This window comes from Heteronotia binoei, chromosome 7 (genome assembly GCF_032191835.1).
Source record: "Heteronotia binoei isolate CCM8104 ecotype False Entrance Well chromosome 7, APGP_CSIRO_Hbin_v1, whole genome shotgun sequence".
Classification (NCBI taxonomy): Eukaryota; Metazoa; Chordata; class Lepidosauria; order Squamata; family Gekkonidae; genus Heteronotia; species Heteronotia binoei.
Window position 1 is genome coordinate 130,970,350 of NC_083229.1, and position 23,211 is coordinate 130,993,560.

Genomic DNA, 23,211 nt, shown 5'->3' on the forward strand with positions numbered 1-23,211 from the left:
TGAGTGCAGCAGCAAAGCAAGCCTGGTACAGTAAATGTATACCAGGATAACAACATATATAAAATGGCAAAGCTTCAAATGGAAGACTTCATGTCTGGCTAGCAGCAACCGGCCCCTAGCCCGGCTTGTGTCTGAATGCGGGGTTGTCAGGGTCTTGCTGGCCTCTTTTGGTGCTGAGGGGGTACCGTTGTCAGATCCAGCTTGGGAAGGTCCTGAAGATTTGGCGGTAGAGCCTGGAGAGGTCAGAGACTGCAGGGGGGGGGGGGGCGGACAAGGCCATAGAATCAACTCTCCAAAGCAAAGGTTATTTAATCAGTATGTATTTGTGCCTATGTGTGTGCAATTTTCTCTGAGGGAACCGATCTCTGTAGTCTGGAAATGAGCTGGAATTCCAGGGGTACCCTGGAGGGTGGATTCTGTGGCATTGTACCTCAATGAGCTTCCTGTCCTTCCCAGGTTCCATCCCCAAATATCCAGGAGTTTCCCAACCTGCATCTGGCAACGCTAACCCCTGTCCCCCACCAGTGACTAGGGGGGGACCTATCAATCCTATTACTATCATCATGAGCGTGGAAAAACAGTAAAGGCTGTACAAAGAAAAAAACCTACACGTTCCCCTCCTCCTGATTCCGCCTGACTCATTACTCTTTGGATGAGGGAACTCTTATGTCTGCAGCCTTCTCTCCAGCCCAGACTTTCCAGAGAGAACACTCCTCCTCTGCTAGGCCTACCTTTCTGTTCTCCACTGGGCAAGTTTTTCCTCCAGAACTTTTGCCCATCCAATCTGAGGGACAAAACGGGTCCTGAGAAATGTAGGCCCTGTAGGCCCTGATCCTGAGAAATGTAGGCCCTGATGTAGACTTCCCTGGCCAAAATGTTTCCATTCACAGGAGTGAACGGAAACATTTTGGCCTGCTTCCTGACAGTAATGTAGGCACCAGATGATCCTCAAGGGAAAAGGCATCCTAAAGTTGGGTGCCACAATTGAAAAGACCCTGTCTCTGGTTGCCACCTACCTCACCTCTAGTTGTTGGGGCACGGAAACTCAGGTTTGAGAGGAAGATTTTAATGGGCAGGCTGGATAGTGTGAGAGGAAGGGAGTGCCTCGAGGATCCGTCCTGGGACCTGTTTTGTTCAACATCTTTCTCAATGATCTGGATGAAGGAATAGAGGGAATGCTTATTAAATTTGCAGATGATACTAAATTGGGAGGGATTGCAAACACAGAAGAAGACAGACAAAGGATACAGGATGATCTTGACAGGCTGGGAAACTGGGCTAAAACCAATCAAATGAATTTTAACAGGGATAAATGTAAAGTTCTGCATTTAGGTAGGAAAAATCCAGTGCATGGTTATAGGATGGGGAGACTTCTCTTAGCAGTAGTCTGTGTGAAAAGGATCTTGGTGTCTTAGTGGACCATATGCTGGACATGTCAACAGTTTCTGGTTCAACAGTAGGAAGAACCTGACAGTTAGAGCGGTTCCTCAGTGGAACAGGCTTCCTCAGGAGGTGGTGGGCTCTCCTTCCTTGGAGGTTTTTAAAGAGAGGCTAGATGGCCATCTGACAGCAATGAGGATCCTGTGAATTTAGGGGGAGGTATTTGTGCATTTCCTGCATTGTTGGAGTAGATGACCCTGGAGGTCCCTTCCAAATCTATGATTCTATGATTCTATGAAGGGATCCTTCAAGTAGCTTCATCTGAAGCCAGGGGAGGGGCTGTGGTTCAGTGGTAAAGCATCTGCTTAGCATGGAGAAGGTCCCAGGTTCAATCCCTGGCACCTCCAGTTAAAGGATTTGGCAGTAGGTGCTGCAAAAGACCTCAGCTTGAAACCTTGGAGAGCCACTGGTGTTCTGAGCAGATCATCCTGACTCTGAAGAATGGATAGTCTGATTAAGTAGATGGCAGCTTCACGTGTTCATGTGCTTACCGGATCTCCAAGTTCCCTTTTGTGCTTATTTGATCAATATGCCAGTGTGTGTCAACAAATTGAAAGGAATAAAATATGTGAACTGAGAACAGCAACAGTCTGTTCATGTTGAGTACTCTGGAAATTTAGAAAATAAGACTGGAAGAATAACAGCTTTAACACATCCGTGCTGCTTAGGAAATGGGATCATGTAATTCGAAACACTGGAATCTGGGGAGAAATTTAGCTGAGGGGAATCACATAAGCATACCCCCGTTAATTTTTCTCCCTGCACATGCCTAGATACATTTAAAGCACAAGAAGAATGCTCAGAGTCATTGACAAAAGTGTAAAAGGCTAAAATAGATAATAATCAAATACACACTCATTTAATTTGTTCATTGTCTGAATATTATTGAAATTCCAGATTAGCTGTACAGTGGCTGAGGTATCGATCTCTTCTTTTTTGACTGCCACTTTTGTTTTCTTAATGTGTCCCACTTTTTATTAACACTGGGATTTATAGCCTCGTCTATACATCAGATCTGAAGGTCAGACTCACAGCTGTGCTTCATGAAGTTGCCATGAATCCGTAGTCCAGAAGCTGAAGCAGGGAAGCAATCTCACAATGAGAATCTGATTTTTTTGTTAATAAACTAGGAAATCTGGTCTTAAAGGTGCTACTGGATTCCTCCTGAGATCTGGAAGCTTAGTTTATACAAAGTGTTATTCTCTCTTTGCAGGTTCAAGGCATAACTTGGTTTTTTGGGTACTTCTTGGAGCCACCTCACCTTGTCACAGTAGTGCAAGGCACTAAGGGTACATTCACACCACACTCAATAATGTGTTTTGCAACTGGATTCTTGCTGTTCTTACACAGTAAGTGTAAATAAATACACTTACTAAATAAGTGTAGAGCAAATGCACCCTAAGGAAGGGGCTTTAATGGACTGTGGCTCAGTGCTACAGCCTCTGTATTGCATGCAGAAGGCCCCACATCCAATCCCCGGCATCTCCACTTAAAAGGACCAGGCAGGAGGTGAGGGGAAAGACCTTGACCTGAGACCCTGGCTCAGTGGCAGAGCCTCTGCTTGGCATGCAGAAGGTCCCAGGTTCAATCCCCGGCATCCCCAGTTAAAAGGACCAGGCAGGAGGTGATGGGAAAGACCTTGACCTGAGACCCTGGCTCAGTGGCAGAGCCTCTGCTTGGCATGCAGAAGGTCCCAGGTTCAATCCCCGACATCCCCAGTTAAAAGGACCAGGCAGGAGGTGAGGGGAAAGACCTTGACCTGAGACCCTGGCTCAGTGGCAGAGCCTCTGCTTGGCATGCAGAAGGTCCCAGGTTCAATCCCCGACATCCCCAGTTAAAAGGACCAGGCAGGAGGTGATGGGAAAGACCTTGACCTGAGACCCTGGCTCAGTGGCAGAGCCTCTGCTTGGCATGCAGAAGGTCCCAGGTTCAATCCCTGGCATCTCTAACTGAAGCAGACCTCTGCCTGAACCCCTGCAGAGCTGCTGCCAGTCTAAGGCAATAGTGACCTCAATGGGCCAAGGGTCTGATTCAGCATTATGCAGCTTCATGTGAAAGTGTTCAAGCAGTGTGACACTCGTCACAAGCCCCATTTGGTGTCAAAATGTGCATAGTTATATCTAATTTGCAAAGTGTGTAAGACGGGTGTTTCCTGGGTAGCCCTTGACCCTTCCATGTCTTTTTTTTTTAATTTCAATGTTTTATTGAAGTAGTCAAGATCATACAAACATAAGGTAAATGCAATATCAACGGTAAGCTATGCATATTATTACATATAAAAATTGTCATTGATGTATCGCAGCTTGAGTTAGGGTGTGATACAAGGTAGAGTAAAGAGTGTAACAATTTAAATAATAATATAACCACAACAACTATGGGAAAGGGAAAAACATGTACTCAGGGCGAACGGAATAAGATAGGTCATTGGATAACCAAGAAGAAGGGCAATCACAGGTAAATACTTAGAACAACAAAAGATCTTTATACATAGTACTTTTGGTGAGAGAATTAATGTAAAATGGATCATTGTCCAATTTTTCCAGAACAGGTAGCCGTGTCTTTAGTATGTAACAGCATTTTGTGTGTGTTTTGAGTGGCTTTCCCTCAAGCAAACTACATTCCCTCTAAGCTTCTGTGATAACCCATTTAATCTTAAGGCTAGGGCTGCCAGGTCCCCTTGGCTACTGGCAGGGGGTGAAGGGGTAGAGCTGCCAGATCCAGGTTGGGGAACTCCTGAAGATGGGGGAGGAGAGCCTGGGGGAGGACAGAGACCTCTGTGGGAGACGATGCCACAGAGCCCACCCTCCAAAGCATCCCTTTTCTCCAGGGGGAACTGATTTCTGTAGTCTGCAGATGAGCTGTAACTCTAGGGGATCCCCAGGTCCCACCTGGAGGCTGGCATCCCAAATTATGGAAGAATGATACACAAAGAACATGGAGTGGCCATCAAAAATGAAAATCCCTCCTTGTTATCTCTCCCCACTTTCTGTCACTCAGGGGCTTAAGATGGTATCCACAGTTCTCCATTCCTTCATTGGATCCTGCCTGGAAACTCCTCTCCGTGAAGTCTAGTTCAGTGTATCCCATATGCTGCTAGCACTACTATGGTAATCTCTGTCCCCCAGTGGTACACTGATGACATAAAGCCCTGGATTCTGAAGCTCTGTAACAATTTATAGGAAGGCTGCAGTCCCATGTTCTTTGCAATACATAGTTTTGTCCTTCATTTCAGGTTTCGCTTTCACTTGGCAAATAGACGTTATGGTTCTCATTCATTTATACACCTATACCTTCTGTACGGAAGACCTGCATAAGTATTCCCATTCCAAATGAGTCCTGCGCTGTGTCTTGCAATCATCTCAGTTCATCTAAATGAAGAAAATCCAAAGGCTTTTCTGAAACGTCTGTGGGCAAGCACATGTCATCTTTCTTTCATCTTTCAAAAGTGTGTTGTTTTGGTGGGAGGACAGAAAACTCTTAGAAAGATTTAAAGGACAGCTCTCTTGGATTTGGCAACTAAGATTATCAGAGAGTTGGAGCATCTTCCCTTTGAGGAAAGGCTGAAGAATCTGGGATATTCCAGTTTGGAAAAGAGATGTCTAAGGGGAATGCAGGACCAGATCTACATGCTTTTTGAGGGGGGGCAAAATTAAAAAATGGCACCCCCTTATGGGCCCTTTCTATGTTATGGGTCCCTAGAATAGAATGGATACATTTTTCTTCCTTTCTCCAAAATATTAAAACTTGAAAGCATCTAGTGGAGCTGATGGGTAGTAAGTTCAGGATGCAGAAAAGGAAATTTTATTTACACAGAAAGTGATTAAAATGCTGAATTCCCTGCCAAAGGACGTAGTGATGGCTACAGGAGTAAATAGCTTGAAAAGAGGATTAGATAGACTCACGGCCACAAGACAAGTCTCTGTACAGTTGCCAGTGCCTGGAACCTGGCCGGTGGTGCTTCAGGTTCAGGAGAAGGCAACATATGTAAGCTACACCTGCCACCTGTCCCCACACCACTGCCAGCTGGGCAGAAGCCAAAACCCACCACTCTGTTGGCATGGTTTCTTCATTGGGGTGTCCCAAAAAGCTGCCTGGGTGGAAAAATGGCCCTGGTATAAGTTAAGAAAAAGTTAGACAGGGTGAAAAAATGGCTCATGTGTGGAAGATGAGAAAGGAACCGGTATCTGATCAAAGAAATCTGATTAGAAGAATTTCTCTCTCTCTCCCATAAGACTAGAACTCAAGGGCATCCAATGAAGTAAATCTGATTAAAGGAATTTTTCTCTCTCTCCCAAAGGCTAGAACTCGAGGGCATCCAATGAAGCTAATGGGCAGTACATTCAGGATGGCCATAAGGAAACACTGCTCTATGCAGCAAGTGATTAAAATGTGGGATTCCCTGCTAGAGGATGTAGTGATAGCCACAGGAAGAAACAGCATTAAAAGGGGATTCAGATAGATTCATGGAGGACATGTCTTTCAATGGCTACTACTAGCCATGGTGTCTGAGGGGAACCTCCATGCTCAGAGGCACAAATCCTCTGAATCCCAGAGCCAAGAAGAAACATCAGGGGAAGGCCTCAGGCTCTCTGCCCTGTTGTCAGCCCTCCAGAGGAGCTGGTCGGCTACTGTGTGAGGCAGGAGGCTGGACTGGATGGGCCACTGGTCTGATCCAGCAGAACTCTTCAAGCTCCAAGGGAAAGGAAGGAAAACAGGACTGATCAGCTTCTAAAAGCCAATACACGAGTGTTGTGTCCTAGGCTTAAATGGGAGAACTGTTACTTTTGGAGGGAACTGTTACTTTTGGAGGGAAGCTGAACAAGCCAAAGCTTGTACTCCACACCAGGGTTCCAGAGAAGGCCTAAGCGTGCCCAATCAGGGGAAGGATTGAAACATAAGTAGCCAATCAACATCTAGGCTCATACTGTACCCTGATAGGCCCTTAGGGCCCTGTAAATAGCCAATCCTTGTAGATAGTTAAGGACCAATCAGAAGGGGGCAAGAATTGTATAAAAGAGCGGGAAGCTCAGTCTGTGTTGGTGTTCCTGAAGTAAAGCTTGCTGAAATCACTCTCCGACTCTGGTCTCTTACTGCGCCAACCCCAGAACTTTACAACGAGCAACTGCATTCCCTGCTGACTCTGCACAGACTAAATCTGTGGTGGATTGATGGATCACTGGGAATTCTGCGTCCCCTCGGTGAACAAAATAGTGGCAGTGATTACTGCACGATGAAGACTTCTGTCTCTGCTGTGTAATCCCAGAGCATTTCTGCCTCCCTCAGGAAATGACTCTAATCATAGGGGGTTATGAATCACAACCGGCAGAGCCACAAGTACCATTTCAAATGTACTTTAGGGTCCCCCCCCCCGCCCCCTTTTCGTAGAAGCAGAAGTACTGGTGTGAAGCCATGGTATAAAGCATATTACCAGCAGGCTGCCTTTCCGATCCCTTCCTGCCTGATAAAACTGTATATAACAGCATGTGCTATTTATTTGTTTTCCCCAAATCACCTCCCCAGTCATTTTCCTACCGTTAGGAAGGCTGAGGCACCATGCCTCAAGACAGCAGATTAGGGGGCCCATTGAAGGAGATAAATATTTTAATTTAGATTTTTATCATTTCTTATTATATAGGGATGGTCACAATTTGGATTTTCTGCACCAGGCACCAAAAAGGAGCTCAGAGGTCCCCCACCTTTTTGAGCCCATGGTCACTTTTGGAATTTTAATAGTGGGCACAGCTACAAAATGGCTGCCACAAAATGGCTACCGCAGTGAAGATCCATGTACCATGGTAGCAGCTGCTGCCAAAGCAATGCTTTTAAACAGGGCTCTTTTTGTAGCAGGAACTCCTTTGCATATTAGGCCACACACCCCTGATGCAGCCAATCCTCCAAGAGCTTACAGGGCTCTTCTTACAGAGCCTACTGTAAACTGTTGGAGGATTGGCTATATCAGGGGGGTGTAGCCTAATATGCAAGAGATCCTGATACCAACTCTCTGTTCCCCGCTTTTAAAGTCTACACAGCCAAGCAAATCTCCAGGGGCCCAACAGAAGCCTTGCTGGCCAAATGTCCTAACCTGGCCCCACCCACTTTTAAAAACACTTGGCAAGCACTGGGAAAGGTGCCAGTGGGTGTCATGGTGCACATGGACACCTTGTTGAGGACACCTGGACTACCACTTCCGTTAGCTCACTTGAATAGGATGAAGATACATGCAGCCACTCACAATGATTTCATCATCCCATTTTAAGGGCTACGATCAGATGGCAGGCTTGGTGCGGCCTGGCTGTGCTCCTAATCTCTCCAGAACTAATTTCTTTCTGGGAAAGGAGCAACCAGACACACAACTCCTCTCTTTTTTATAAAAACCCTCTACTTTGCATATGTGCAGAACTGCTTATTCACCATGGACGAGTATGTGATTATATGCTGAGGGGGGAAAATTGCTGAGGGAGAAGATGGTGGCCACAGAGCAGTAGCTGCAGGCCACCCAGTGTCTTGACCATGCAACAGGGTAATTAGCTGGAAATGCATGATGGGATAATTTGAGCAGTAAATGCTGAACTTTTTCAGGGGTCAAGGAAAGATGAGGTAAGGATGGGGCGTGATGACTGGAGAATGGAACAAAGGACAGATATTAATATCTGGATGAGCATATTAAATCTGGTAGGAAGAAGATGTGACGTCAGACCAAAGAGGCCACAGCCAAGAATAGGCAACAGGGGTTGCCTATCTAGAGGCCATGAGGGCCCCTGGAGAAAGATTCTGGCTGCCCTCTCCTAGATACCACCCAAATCCAAGTCAAGCAACGTAAGAAAACAGACCACATGACTATATGTTTACCTTACAATTTCTGCAGTCACTGAGTTTGAAAGTTGCAGAGTATGGGTGATAACAGATGGGTGGTTTGAGCCGCTTCGGGGACAGGAGGCAGGCAGATCAAAAAAGTGTGTACACATGCACACAACTGCCTGCCGTCACTGTTTCACACACAGCCCATCTGGGTCCGGATCGAAGCCACCACTTACAAAGTGGTGCCTAAATTCTGAGGTGACTCCAAGGCACTTCCCCAGCCATCTGAATGGCTGGGAAACACCCAGGGAGCAGCTGAGAGGTGCACAAGCACTCTGGAAGCTCCTCCAGAGTGCACGCAGCCTGTCCCTGTTCCAGGAATGGGCTTCAGGCTGTCTGGAGGCTCCTGGACACGCCTTTTCTGGCTATCTTACTTCTGGGGCATCTTGATACCGTCCTGAGCTGGCCGTCTGTTGTCAGCCCATGTATCTCATATGGCCAGAACCATGTGCTCGGAACATTTATTTGTAAATTAAACTATTTTATGCACAACAGTTAAATACAACCCAACTAATTGTGGTTAAAAATTGTGACTCACCAAGCTGAGTGTGATCATCACCCCCCCCCCCCTCATCCAGATCCATCTTGTGTCTTTTTCAGGTGTTTGACAATCCCTTCCATTTTTTGCTGAGGTAATGAACGTGAAGCACTTTCAGGAATCTGAAGGGCTACATAATGCTGGTTATTATACTCTTGTTTTGCAAGTCCAACGTAGAACCAACATTTAGAGTTCCTGTCAGAAACCTTCTGGAAGTAACATTCTCCTCACCCACACACACAAGAGGTTATGGAATGCTTTATTCCTCTGTTCTCCCTAGTTAAAAATGTATGAATTGGACTTAGTAGGCCTTGAGACAGGCAAACCTCAAAGAGAGTTTTCTGAAATTCCCTTTGAAGTATCCAGTGTACTTTTTTTTCTGGCTTTACATTTTTTCTGAGGCGATCTTTGACTTATTTTATGGGGTTTGCTTGCTGGAGCAGAATGTTTGACAAGTAGTACTTCACATTATAGGGATGGATTTAGGGGTGGACAGTGACCTCAGTGGGGTGAAATGCCATAGAGTTCACTCTCCAAAGCATCCATTTTCTCCAGGGGACCTGATCTCTGGAGGCTGGCAGGAAGTTTGGTATATTGAGAGACAGTTTGGTGTAGTGGTTAAGTGTGCGGACTCTTATCAGGAAGAACTGGGTTTGATTCCCCACTCCTCCACTTGCACCTGCTGGCATGGCCTTGGGTCAGCCATAGCTCTGGCAGAGGTTGTCCTTGAAAGGGCAGCTGCTGTGAGAGCCCTCTCCAGCCCCACCTACCTCACAGGGTGTCTGTAGAGAGCCAGTTTGGTGTAGTGGTTAAATGTGCGGACTCTTATCTGGGAGAACCGGGTTTGATTCTCCACTCCTTCACTTGAACCTGCTGGCATGGCCTTGGATCAGCCATAGCTTTGGCAGAGGTTGTCCTTGAAAGGGCAGCTACTATGGGAGTCCTCTCAGCCCCACCCACCTCACAGGGTGTCAGTTGTGGGGGAGGAAGATAAAGGAGATGGTGAGCTGCTCTGAGACTCTGAGATTCGGAGTGGAGGGCAGGATATAAATCCAATATCATCATCATCTTCCTTAGGCCAACTTGGCAAAGGGTTCAGCCAGGGGCACTTACAAAGAAGACAGAGGAGAGAGAGGCAGGAAGGAAGGCCAACGGAGTGATTACAGAGCTGCTCTTTAGGTTAAGAATGGGTGGTCGTATAATGGTCTGCGCAACTGAAAAATCTGCCTTGGATAAAATTTGAAATGAAGTTAGAATTGCCAAGGTTATATATTTACCCAACGTTGTTTTTTTAAAAAACTTCTTTTGAAGAAATGAGTAAACCTCTGTCAGGTGATTCAGGTAGGCTGGGTGGGTGGATCGATAATGTTTGAGCAATTACAAAAATTCTTTGAAAATGTCAAGAAAATTTAAGCAACAAAGATGATAAAATTATTATTATTATTATTATCTGTCATGGTTAGGACATTTCTGTGCAGCCCTGCTGTTTAACAAAGAGATTTCCCCTTCAGTAATAATGTGCGTGTTGAGGAAAGGGTCATCAAGCTCCAGTCGTCTTATTGTGACCCCGTAGAGTTTTCAAAGCAAGAGATGTTGCCATTGGCAGCCTCTGCATAGCATCGCTGGTGTTCCTTGGCAGTCTCTCATCCCAATATTAACCAGGGCCACCCCTTTCGAGATCTGATGAGACCATCCAGGGAAGGTGAACAGAAGTGGTTTGCCATTGCCTGCTCTGCGTGGCAACTGAGACTTCCTTGTGGTCTCCCATCCAAATACTAGCCAGGGCTGATCCTAGTTAGCTTCTGAGATCTGACAAGATCCAGCAAGCCTGAACCATCAAGGCCAAGGTGTGTGTGTGTGTGTAAGAGAGAGAGAGAGAATATTTGCATTCCTCTGCATGTGAAAAAAAGAGAAGCAGAGTTGGTGATTTTGCACCATTCCTTTCCCCAAAAAAGCTAAAAAGGAATCCTCATCTATTTCGAGAAGATTTGACAAAAGTGACATGATTCTGTTCATTTCAAGTCATGCTCTAATGAATTCTTGTGCAGAATTCGGGCTTTTTTTTCTTCCTGGTATTCAAAATAGATGCCAAGGAAAGCCAAGCAAAGTTGACTTCTGGAAGATATGGCTTTGTATGTAATTGGTGAAGTTTTAGCAGGCAATGTATCTCTCCTCGCATGATGCTGTTGCTAAATGCCAAAGTGCTTAGGGTTAAAAGTGCAAAGCTAAACTAGGCCATAAGAACATAAGAGAAGCCATGTTAGATCAGGCCAATGGCCCATCCAGTCCAACACTCTGTGTCACACAGTGGCCAAATATATATATATATACACACACACACACACTGTGGCTAATAGCCACTGATGGACCTCTGCTCCATATTTTTATCTAATCATAGGTGGCACAACCGACTCATGGGGGTGAGGAAATCAGAGAGACAGACTTACCAGGGGCATCTGAAAAGTTCAAAAGAGGGAAAGGCAGGAAATATGACCTGTTCGAAGCCTAAATTGGGAGTTCTAAATGAGTTCCAATCAGGGGGCTCTTCCTCATTTTCATTGCTTTTGTGTCCTAATTACTTTTTCCCTCTTTCTGCATGCATTTTGATCCTTCTAGTGGCCAATTCAGTGTTGCATTGCCTTATGTCCAGCATAAAAACCTGCAGTTTAACTCTGCAGGGAGATATGCCGGACACACAGTGATGTACTATCAAATGCACTATTAGAGGGAACAAAATATGGGCAAAAAAGAAAACAATAGGAGCACACAGGAACCAAAAATGAGAATGTGGAAGACCCCAAGACTGTTCTTTGCACTTCAAAAGCCAACACCCTTTGCAGCACATTTTTGGCATGTTTAACATGGTTATGTCACATTGTCAACAAAACAGTGGGTTTTTTTCCTGAGATATTGTTTTTCTGTTCACAAGCTGATGAAGGTGTCTTGTTTTTGTTGATTTCACAGATGTGGTTGACCAGACTGATTTGGTTGCCTGTTTGTTCTTGGTGTCACTCAATACCAGGGGTGAAATTCTAGCTGGAGCTCCTTTGCATATTAGGCCTCACACCCCTGATATAGCCAATGCTCCAAGAGCTTAAAAGGCTCTTTTTTTGTAAGCCCTTGGAGGATTGGCTACATCAGGGCCGTGTGGCCTAATATGCAAAGGAGCTCCTGCTGGAATTCCACCCCTGCTCAATACCATGTCTGTTTCAGTGCAGCATAATTTTATTTCAGCAGATTTTAATGAATTTTGCTGGTCAACTCATGGCTGACAAATTTAATAGAAATGAATGGACTATAAATGAGTGAGTGAATGAATGATAAATATAAATATGAATGAATGAAATAGAAATGAATATAAGTAAATGAAAGATGGAATATAAATAAATGTACATTACATTATCAATATACTTAAAGCAGACTTGTTTTCTGTTTTAACAAAGGTCATCATCTCCGATGACGACGCCAAAGCTGGAATGACTAGCCATTACAAGCAGTGACCTGCGTGCCGTCAGAAAGGTATTTGTGTATTTTCGTTTTAATGTCTCGGATTTCTGACCCTAAAGTTTGATATATTGTTGAGTTATTGTCCGCCATATAATGTTGCATTATTTCGTAAATCAATTCCTTGACTGTGCTTCAGATTACTGGGTGTATTTATCAAGCAATGTCAGGAGATGCTCCTTCCTCCATCCAAAGTAGGCTTGCCGGCCTCCAGGTGGGCCCAGGAGAGCTCCTGGAATTACAGTCGACTCCATGTGACAGAGACCGTTTTCCCTGGGGAAACTGCTGCTTGGGAGGGAGAACCCCATGGTGTATTATACCCTGCTGAGGAACCTCAATTTTGATATGACCGTATCTTTTTTTCCCCCCTGTGGTGTTTTACCAATACACAGGAATGTATGTACTACATGAGTAAAACACCTAGGGTTGCCAATTCCCAGGTGGGGGCAGGGGATTCCCAGGTTTGGAGACCCTCCCCCCGCTTCAGGGTCGTCAGAAAGCAGAGGGAGGGGAGGGAAATGTCTGCTGGGAACTCTATTATTCCCTGTGGAGATTTATTCCCACAGAAAATCATGGAGAATTGATCCATGGGTCTCTGGCGGGGGGGCTGTTCTTTGGGGTAGAAGCACCAAATTTTCCGTATAGCATCTAGTGCCTCTCCCCAAAAGACCCCCCCCAAGTTTCAAAAAGATTGGACCAAGGGGTCCAATTCTATGAGCCCCAAAAGAAGGTGCCCCTATCCTTCATTATTTCCTATGGAAGGAATTGAAAAGGTGTGCCGTCCCTTTAAATGTGATGGCCAGAACTCCCTTGGAGTTCATTTATGCTTGTCACACCCTTGCTCCTGGCTCCACCCCCAAAGTCCCCAGATATTTCTTGAATTGGACTTGGCAACCCTAAAAACACCACACAACAAGAATATTAACAGCCACGTGCACAAACATATCAAATGCAATTGGGGTGGCATTCTGCTGACCCGAAAGTGGGCCAGCACAAAAAGAAGCCCTCCACCGGCCAGACGGTGCACAGAACTTGGCGGGCCTTAGAGAAGCATCCACAGCACCAAAGGGCTCCAAATGCCACCTTTCTGCTGCTTCCCAGCCATCCAGACAGACGGAAGGCACCTAGGAGGCAATGTGCCAATTTGCTACCACTTTGGAAGTGGTAGTTTTTGCGGCGGGACTCGGACAACTGGTGATGGGATGAGTGCGGGAGCAGGAGGGAGGCAGATGTGTGCCTTTGGTCATACTTTTTTGGTCTGCCCACATCCCATCCCTGTGCCGGCTTAAAATGCCAGCCTGGACCCAGCCAATGTCACCTCTTTTTGCATCATTTTTGTCTATGTGTATTGATAATGTGTGTGAGGAGAGGCGCCAATGAACTGAAGGAAGTGAAAGCTATGTCAAACTATTTGTGGATCAATGGAGGAATTACATGCGGGCCCTGCGGAACCTTGAACAGTTCCGCAGGGCCTGCAAGACCACCCTCTTCAGGCTAGCATATACAGACGGCTGAACAAGGCTGCTTAATTAAGGATTACTGCTATCTAATTAACGATTACCGCTCGGTAAACTGTATGCACTGACAGAACTAGAAGAAGAAGATATTGGATTTATATCCCGCCCTCCACTCCGAAGAGTCTCAGAGCGGCTCACAATCTCCTTTACCTTCCTCCCCCACAACAGACACCCTGTGAGGTGGGTGGGGCTGAGAGGGCTCTCACAGCAGCTGCCCTTTCAAGGACAGAGTCTCAGAGCAGCCTACCATCTCCTTCCCCTTCCTCCCCCACAACAGACACCCTGTGAGGTGGGTGGGGCTGAGAGGGCTCTCACAGCAGCTGCCCTTTCAAGGACAGAGTCTCAGAGCAGCCTACCATCTCCTTCCCCTTCCTCCCCCACAACAGACACCCTGTGAGGTGGGTGGGGCTGGAGAGGGCTCTCACAGCAGCTGCCCTTTCAAGGACAACCTCTGCCAGAGCTACGGCTGACCCAAGGCCATGCCAGCAGGTGCAAGTGGAGGAGTGGGGAATCAAACCCGGTTCTCCCAGATAAGAGTCCGCACACTTAACCACTACACCAAACTGGCTCTCCTAGCGTCAAATGCCATCATCACTGTCAGACTAAGTGATAAATTTTAATCATATCGACTGGTTTTTAGTGATGTTAAATTTAAAGTTTTATATTGTTAATTTAAAGCCTTATTTATTACTGTATATTTTATGAAATGTTGTTAGCCGCCCTGAGCCTGCCTAGGCGGGGAGGGCGGGATACAAATAAAATTTATTATTATTATTATTATTATTATTATTATTATTATTATTATTTAGAAATTCTCTAAGTTAAGTGGAAATTCAGGAACAGCAGAGTGAATTTATAGAACAAGAAAGATACAGAATGGGGAAAATCTGTTCTTCCCTAAAATCAGATTTGGTAAGGAAGCGGAACTCCCGGCCCTCCGCAGAATGAAGGCGCTTCGTGACAGGGGCGGGCAGGGAGAGCAAGCCAAGCGGGTTGTGAGGTCGCCATTGCTTGGATTTAATTCGGGGGAGGGGGGAGAAAACAGCTTAGGAAAATATGGTAACTTCCTTGGTTTAATGGCTTAATTTAACTTGACTTGATGGTTTAATTTAACTAATCATCATTAACCAGTTAGGTGAATGTGTGCCACCCACTAACTACCAGGAGCCTGCAAACTATGGCTCTAGAACCAAATGTGGTCCACTTGTACAGAACCAAAGATGGCTCTTTTAAAAAGAAAATGAATTCTTTCAGTCAAGGAATATTGGAGGGGTAGGTGAGACGCTTGAATAACCAATATGGGAAGGGAATGCCAGGCAAAAGTTTTACAAGGCTAGCAGACTTCTTTAAAATACCTTCCTGAAAGGGAAGCAATAGAGATGAACAGTTGTCAGTAATCCAAATGTAAAACGTTTGTATATTTATGCTGGTGCATTCATGCTGGGTGTGCCTGTGTATATTTATGACTTATTGTGAGCTCTTGTGTGTTCTGCTCCCTAAAAAATAGGGTCACCAGCTCCGCATTGGGAAGTACCTGGAGGTTTGGGGGGTGGAGCCTGAGAAGGGTGGAGTTTGGGGAGGGGAGGGACTTTGGTGGTGCACAATGCCAGAGATCCCACCTTCCAAAGTGGCCAGTTTCTCCAGGCAAAATGATCTCTGCCGCCTGGAGATCAGCTGTAATCCCAGGAGACCCCCAGTCACCACCTGAATGTTGACAACCAGACCGATTTCGCACTCACCTTATGCCACTCTCACGTTCGTCTTCTCAGTGTGGCTTCCTTCTGATTTCCCACTATCTGCCCCGGGCTGCAGCAAGGATCGGCATTTTCACGCAGCAAACAGAAACGGCTAAAACCCAGTCTGCTGTTTGCTGTGTGGGATTGCCAATCCTTGTTGCAGCCTTGGGGCAGATAGTGGGAAATTGGAAGGAAGCCCCACTGAGAAGACAAATGTGAGAGCGACGTAAGGTGAGTGCGAAATTGGTCCCTGTTTGGGGGCTGCAAAAACTTCATGGGTTATTAATCGTCATGCCAATTAACAGTAATATTAAGTTGTATATTTCTAGGTATGCAGATGGGGTTTCTTATGCTGACTTTTTGTTGATCTCTTGTTCCGCATCTGACTGAGTTTGCCTTGTGAATTATAATTTTGATTAAATATATTTTAATTATAAAAGTGGCTGGCCTGTGCTGAACCAGGGTCTGAAAATGGGTTGATTCACCACAGTTACTTTGAATTATGGCTTTGTGTTAATCCTGGCTTGTTTCCTGCAACTGCTTTGCTCCTGACCCAGCTACTTATGTGCCAAGCAAGAAGGTCTCGGAACTGAAGCCTCTCTGCTTTTATTCCTTCTTGAAAGCTGTTCTCTCTGTTTTTATCCCTCTTTCTCCATTTTTGTAGACACAGGGACACTGGCATGCTCTGGTCTTAGATTCACAAATCAAAAGAAACTTCACTTCTTTCACCACCCAGAGCCGGATAACGGCAAGGGAGATTGGGAAGTGGGTTCTCCCCCAAACACACCATGCCTGGCTGTTACTGACAGGGTGAAAGATTGGACATCCCAGCTTGTGGTAGGGAAGACCTGGGAGGGACACTCTTTCTCCCTTCATGTATTCATCCTTAAGGCTGCCAGGTGGTTTCCACAAAAATGCTGGATGTGTTCGATAAAGAATTGTTGACCCCACCCAAATCTACATGACATAGGAGGCATCTTGATGACTTTCTCTGCCACGTCTCATCTTTCACATTAGATTGTGTCACCTTTATTAAATTTTTAGCCCCTAGATGTTGGGTTCAGAAACAGCTAAACATGATATTGCCTCAGTACCAACGGTTGCCAACAACCTGGAAAAAAGATGTCCCGCTCCTTTAGCAGAGGCTTCATGGACTGTTACCAACCTCCCTGCCATTAAAAGCTTCAAGTACTCATCTCCACACATTGAACCTCTCTTAAAGGTGCGGGGCATTTTATCTCCAGGTTCTTAGCAACCCTACCAAGGAGAGAAGAGAGTGCTGTTGGCCTTTTAAGTGTTGTCTGGGACGTACAATTCCTACCATTAGCACAGCACAGAAGATGCAGAATAGGGACAGTAGTTTCAAGTGGCATTTACCGATAGTTAAATGAAATCCAAGAATTGTTTCATATGCTCTGTTGGAAACCCACATCCAGAGTTCTGGTTGGACTTGACTCTGTTTTTGACCATTCGAATGTGCCAGGATCCTTTGGCGCAGGACATATTTAATTTTGGAGGTGGAAGGTTGTGGGGAAGTCAGTGGACTGGCATCTTTCACTGACACGTATTTACACATATTAATGACGTATTCTGCTAATGGGACCAAGTATTAAAGGAGTTCTTTTTAACTTTGTTGATAAAAGATGAAACAGTGTCTTCTGAACAGACTTATTTGGCACACGTCTGGTGTCAATATATGTGGCTGTTTTGAAACAAGGGATCTACTGGACAGTCAGCTATGAGATATACTTCTCAGTAAATATGAGATTTCAGGACTTAGGACTTGCTCTCTAGTAAGTGTGTGTAGGGTGCAAGAGGCTTATGAGAAGTAGAAGACAGGCAATTAGAGAGTTCTCCGGTTTGTCAGTTGACCGAGAAACATATCTAACAGTACACTGAATAATAACATTTGAAATACTAGGGGGGGGGGGGGGGAATCCATTTAGGTAGTACAGTAGACATGCAGTTGGCATATGGGTAAGCTCTACCCATGCTGAAAGATATAACAAAACTTGAGATATTGTGAAATTCAGTTGTGTGTTTACCCAAAGTAAATCCCACAGAGTACCTGGGCTTTATTCCCCTGTAACTGTGCATAGAATTGCAGCCTTACACAGAAGGAGGAGGGAGGCTATTCTACTGGAAGTCAGAGAAGAAATGTAATAGGGATTTGGGGGCAGAGGGCTTCAACCAGACCTCTTTCCTAATAGGGGACAATGGAAGTTTCCAATTCTGTCCCTTTGTTTTCTCAGACTACTGACCGTTCTGTACCCAGAGAGCTGGGCTCTGCCTTCAAATTCATGTTAGTGTGATGAAAAAGACCTTAAGATGCTCAAAGTTCAGTAATGTTTGCTGCCACACCATGGTAGTCAAAGTGCGGCTTACCCTTCTGCAAGCAATCCCTACATTTCAAACACTCATGAGTGCAATCTCTCAGAACTGTTTGCTAGATGGAGGGGGGAGGCAGGGAACAGCGTGCTGAGACAAGCCAAATCTACTTGCATCTCCAACTTATGATGCTGAGGATTGGATGGCTGGAGGACACCAGAGCTCTGACGGGGCAAGGAAAGCTGTCCCATTCGTGACGGTTGCATCTCTCAGCTGCTCAGTTAGAAAAAAACCCGGGTATTTATGCATCCAATTTTTTTTCCACTTGTCTTCCTGGACAGAAAGCACAACGACTGAACCGTCTGGTTAGAAACCAGACAGCTGGCAACTCTGCCCATACTGCTGGGCTTCAGAGGCTCTGCTTCTGCAATCCATTTGACCTGGGAAGCAGCGTGAGTAACAGATGGGGTTGTTCAGAGTCCCAAGCGCCCTCCTCCCATGCCACCACCTGCAAAGCCCAAGGCTGCAAGCACCAGGAGCGGATGAAGCATCAAAGGCCCAGGTGCGGAAGGCAGCCATCTTCCCCCGTCTCTGCCACCACCAGCAGGGCCTGAGGAGTGTTTTGCTGCTGGAAGGCAAGCTGCGGAAGGAGAAGAAGTGGGATCAGGTTGCCGTTTGAGAGATGAAGGCTGGGGAACATGTTCATATTGGGCACATGAAAGCTGGCTCAGTTTAACCAGGGTGGCTTCCAGTTCAGCTCAAGGAAAGGGTAAATGAGAACAATACACAGTTCCACTGGGAAGGAGGGTGTAGATTTATGGCCCCATTGTGAGACTAACCAAGCAAATGCCAATTGTAATGTAGGCTGGGAAAGCAACCATGTCTTTGAAGGACAGAAAGAAAGATGTGTAACTAGGTTTTGTCAAGATAAATTGGAATTGGTTGATACCTGTGAGCTGAATCTTGGCTTTACAATCTAACCAGAAGTTAACTAAACTATGGCTTCATGTTATGTCTGAGCTGAGCAGGTGACTTCTGTAATTGCAACTATAACTACTATTTATACCTGAGTGGGTGTTGAAGTATGACCTTTTAATTCCCTTGGCTACATGAAATACCTTAAGGTCAAGACACCCTCTGAAAAGAACTTCTTAACATCATTTGGATTCTGCTTATCCTACACCAAGTATCATCCTGGGCATAAGGCTCACATTAGTTCATTCTGATACCGCCAAACAGATAGTAATTGCCTGGCTTCGTTTTTCGAACTAAATGTTCCCTTTTATTTATATTTTTAATAAATAAAACCTATTCCCTTTGTATGCCTGCATTTCCCCAGAGAGCCCAGCTTTTCAAATTTCCTCTGCAATCTGTCACAACAGCAATTATGGTATGAGTCAGGGAGACGAAAGAAAACCGTCTGCTTCGAAGAGAAGGAGCGAGGATGAGAGTCATTTTTGTTTCTCCAAATACGTTACAAACTGAGGATCCTCCGGCTGTGTTGGAAGGACCATCTATAGGGGCTGCCCCGTGCCACCGTTTTTGTACTAGGGGGAACCTGATTCCCCAAATGGATCCTTCATCCGCTGTGCTTGTAATGCTATTGAGCATTTACATTAACAATAATTAGGAAATTTGTATTCTGAATTTTAAGCAACATTACATTTCTTCCCAATACAAGAATATATAGTGATGTTCAACCATATTTCCCCTGCATTTCCACATCACACCCGAAGAGGGCTTTTTTTGGTAGCAGGAACTATTTTGCATATTAGGCCACACACCCCTGATGTATCCAATCCTCCTGGAGCTTACGGTAGGCCCTGTACAAAGAGCCCTGTAAGCTCTTGGAGGATTGGCTACATCAGGGCTGTGTGGCCTAAAATGCAAAATAGTTCCTGCTACAAAAAACGCCCTGCACCTGAGAAATTGCATGGAACAGTCTGTTAATCTTCAGGTATTTGCTTTATGGCAGGAGGACTTCCAGCCAGTTTAGTAAAAGTGGGAGATAAATGGTGGCAACACTCTACAGTATCCTCTTATTTTTCCAGGGAGCTCAGGGTGGCATCCAGCTGGCTTCTTATCCTCACAACCACCCTGTGGGGTGGGCCTGTCGCTTGCCCTCTAGTAATAAAGGGATCTGTGATAGAGAGAAGTAGACATTTCCAGTTTCAGAAGGGCTGATCAAGTGAGAGGAATACAGTCATGCTAGGACTTCATTGCTGAAGGTTGCTTGTTTACTACCATGGCAAAATGCTTGGGGAAGTGTTCTCTCCAACCAGACTCCTCAAAGGTCAGATAGCATAACTTTCTTCCTCTGCCAATGTGATAGGGTCCAGCCCCAGGGAGCAGACCATCCCATTCTTTTCACTTGAGGCCTTCTTGTAACATTCAAATCTTACCAAGTTTCTGTTTTACCTTCTCGTTGGTCTAAATGGGCTGGCATTGTCAGACGTGTAACTTAGTTGTAGTATCATGATATATGTAATGTGCTGCTTGACATGACTAACGCCATATTGTACTCTGCTGTGACCCTGCTTTCTACTAACCGTGAGAACAGTAACCTGTAGTCTTCCCCAGAGCAATTCCAAACCGCAAGGAGAGGAATTTCACACCCAGCCTAGGAACCATCTGTGCCTTTGAAGTTAGCATGCCCAAGGCGACCAGTGGGTGGTTTCCTGGGAGCAAGATAAGGGAGGTGTGGGAAGCGCCGACTGTCTCTGAGAGTGTGAAAATGTTGTATTGTTTCCTTCCTTTGAAATGTACAAAAGGGCAAGGCCCGGCCTTGAAAGTTATCAAACTCAACTTGCTTCTTTACCAGACTGATTGTTCTCAAATAAATGGATTAATTTTGAAACACTATGATCCATCTTTGTTTTGAAGTTCCTCGTCTGACAGGCATTAATGAGATTAAACTGCATTTGCTGTTATCATCATCCGGGTGAAGTATTTTGCCGTGCCATTTCCTGTGCTTCCTGTACATCTCAGAAATATAGTTTCCCAAGTTTGCATTTTCCTATTACTTATAATCACATCTGGTATTTAAATTACAAGAGGAACCTGCCATGACTTGTTAGGGTGGGTCCTCTTAGCTACTGTTTTAGAAGGCTACAGTGATGGTCATGGCTTGTCTTCTGCCTCTGTTTGTGGCCTCTGCTTGTGCCCCCCTCCCCCCCACACACACACGTGAATCTCTCCACTGTTTGTCTCCATGGCAGTTGATATTGCTTCCCTGAGTGAATCTCTGTTGGGTTAGAATAGTACTGAAGGGCAGTTGGGTCAGAGCAGCACTAAATAGGGTTGCCAATCCCCAGGTGGGAGCAGGGGATCCCCTGGTTAGGAGGCCCTCCCCCTGCTTCAGGGTCATCAGAAAGCGGGGGGAGGGGAGGGAAATGTCTGCTGGACGCTCATTCCCTATGACTTATTCCCATAGAAAATAATGGAGAATTGATCTGTGGGTATCTGGGGGTCCTGTTTTTTGAGATAGAGGCACCAGATTTTCAGTATAGCATCCAGTGGCTCTCCCCAAATTACTCTTGAAGTTTCAAAAAGATTGGACCAGGGGGTCCAATTCTATGAGCCCCCCAAAAAGGTGCCCCTATCCTTCTTCATTTCCTATGGAAGGAAGGCATTTAAAAGGTGTGCGGTCCCTTGAAATGTGATGGCCAAAACTCCTCTTGGAGTTCAATTATGCTGGTCACACCCTTGTTCCTGGCTCCACCTCCAAAGTCTCCTGGCTTCACCCCCAAAGTCCCCAGATAGTTCTTGATTTGGGCTTGGCAACCCTCGCACTAAGCCAGTTTGGTGTAGTGGTTAACTTGCATGGACTCTGATCTGGAAGAACTGGGTTTGATTCCCCACTTCTCTACATGTACCTGCTGAGTAACCTTGGGTAAATCACAGTTCTCTCTGAGAGCTGTTCCTCTCAAGAGTACTCTCAGAGCTCTCTCAGTCCCACCTACCTCACAGGCGGTGGTGAGAGAAAGGGAAGGAGATTGTAAGCCACTCTGAGACTCCAAGTGAGGGATGGAATATAAATCCAATATCTTCTGTCCTTAGAAACCTAATGAGGAGTAAAAAAGGGGAAAGATGGTCACTGGTGCAGGTTGGAGACTTTTCTCTTTTTCATAACAGGAAACAAAAACAACACTCAATAGAATATAGTTTTCTCATTTCCCTGCTCTTAAGCAAGAGTAGGAAGTTCTTGATCTTGGATCTTGATACTTAAATGGAGGAAGTGATCTCACAGGAATAGGCAGGTTTTGGGAAGTGACCCAGAAGTGGTGTCACAAGTTATGACTTGCCACTTGACCTGGAAGTGACATCATAGGACATGACTTCACAAAGTTACACCCCATACTCACTGACCTCCCACCTCCCCAAACTTCTCCCTCCCCAAGTACCTCCCAAGTCTCCAGGTATTTCCCAAGCTGGACCTGGCAAGAAGAAGAAGGACGAGGAGATTGGGTTTATACTCTGCCCTTCACTACCTGAAGGAGTCTCAGGGCAGCTTACAATCTCCTCCACGCACACCTCCCCACCCATGGCAGCCCTATTGCCACAAGCGATCCTGTGTGTAAGTGAAGGTGAAAATGATGAAATTAAGAAGCTGAGCTGAAACAGTGCCTGGTGCTGAGAATCCCCAGGATGCCAGCTTCAAACCTCAAGTTATTTTCATGGAGCAGAGAGGAACAGCTGGAAGGGAATAAAAAGGACACACAGACTGCCTATCTGTCCCCCACACTGCCCTTACATGCTGCCCTTCCTGCCCCAGTGTTGTTCTTCCTGAGCGTTTGATATCCTGAAGTATTCTGCCTTTGAACATGCAAATTCCATTTAGGTACCATTTCTTCTAATAGTGAAGTGGCGGTGTCCATTATGATCACAAAAGCAGCCAAGTCAAGCCACTTGCAGACAAAATGGGAGATTCAACTGATTCTGGGAACTTGGCCCATCTGCTAGAAAATCTGAGTTCATAAATGCACGAAAAGAAAACAGAGACCAACTTAATTTTGAAATGGCCTAATGAGGATTGAGTATGTTCCAGGAGCCATGGAGTATTGAGGGCAACCAAGAGTCGGTTAATGTGAAAATAAAGAGGAGCAGGGAAATTTGCTTGCTGAAGCTGCTGATAACTGAGTGAGAAAATTTGGGGGATAGAATATTTCTAAATTGTTCTGCCCTCCGATTTCTCACAAGCCCCAAAGTGTTATGATTAATATTGTTGATAAACTCTGGATTTAAAGGAGATTTAGAAAGCACATTGAAAACAGGAGTGTTCAATACATCT

At 45.5% G+C, this 23,211-nt stretch overlaps 1 non-coding gene across 1 annotated transcript; it reads left to right on the forward strand.

Moving 5' to 3' along the window:
• Positions 1 to 1,715: 1,715 nt before the first annotated feature.
• Positions 1,716 to 1,787, forward strand: TRNAA-AGC (transfer RNA alanine (anticodon AGC)). The gene has a single exon. It is a non-coding gene; the product is annotated as a tRNA-Ala (tRNA).
• Positions 1,788 to 23,211: the final 21,424 nt, after the last annotated feature.